Source organism: Penaeus japonicus, unplaced genomic scaffold (genome assembly GCF_977035675.1).
Source record: "Penaeus japonicus unplaced genomic scaffold, GWHDUDI00000001_assembly GWHDUDI00000009, whole genome shotgun sequence".
Taxonomy (NCBI): Eukaryota; Metazoa; Arthropoda; class Malacostraca; order Decapoda; family Penaeidae; genus Penaeus; species Penaeus japonicus.
Window position 1 is genome coordinate 20358277 of NW_028234411.1, and position 1057 is coordinate 20359333.

Below are 1057 nucleotides of genomic sequence, written 5' to 3' on the forward strand. Positions count from 1 at the left end.
CCAACACGAGAGGGTGGGCGGGTGGGTGGAGGTAGCACAAGAAACAAGCCTGAGTTCAGAGTAGTGAAACAGCGGGTCAAGTGTGCGGTTGGTTTGCAAACGCACGCACACACACGCGCGCGCACGGCCTTTGAATCCCGAGTCTTTAGCAAAAATCCTATACTCCATTGGCTTAGAACAGTCGAACGTGTTGCTCTGAACACATCCTATGGTGTGTTGTTGTGTCCCTCCCAAGCTGTAGTACTCAGCAGTAGCATTCCAGTTTTCGAAAGGAGAGATGGTGATAGAACGTGACAGTCCGTCGAAAAAAGATCAGCTATTACTTTTCTTAAAGGAAAGCCTTTTAAGTCTGATGTAGAGACATTGTTCTACCTTCTTTCTTTTCTTCCGCGATGTCGGTGGACGAAAAACACGCAGGTGACGAGAACGAACATTACGGTAAGAGGGACGTAGGCCATACAGTGAGTCACATAGACATTTCCTCCGCCACAGCTGAGGGAACCGAAGAAGAACCAACTTTCAAAGTCGTCCTCCTTTCTGACTACGACGAGGATGACGACGACGATGATGACTTCGACGTTTGGGAGGACGAGGCACAGAGACCCGCTTCCGACCCCAAGAGAGAAAAGTGAGTGTCAAAGAGCTCTAGTATCTCTAATTTTGTTGCACGTCCGAAAAAAAGGGGAAAAAAAAAGAAACATATACATCAACGTCGCCGAGAACATGACAGGCAGTCGTTTTTCTTCCCTCGTTTTTACTCTAAAAACATGCAAATGCTTTTAATAATTACTTTCAAAGCCAGGGTTGAAAATTAGTCAACGAATCCGGACGAAATGTAAGTTAAATTATGTAAGGACAGGACACCATAAGGGGAAACGAGATTAACCTCTTTATCTCGTTTTTTTTTTTTTTTTCTTAATGACTTAAGACATTTTATACAAAAGAAAAAGGAAAATGTAAAGGAGAAAAAATATGATCGCAGACCGAAGCATATAATTATCTTTAGGAGTTGCAGAATATTTATGTGAATGTGTGTTGGTGTGCAGATGTGTGTGTG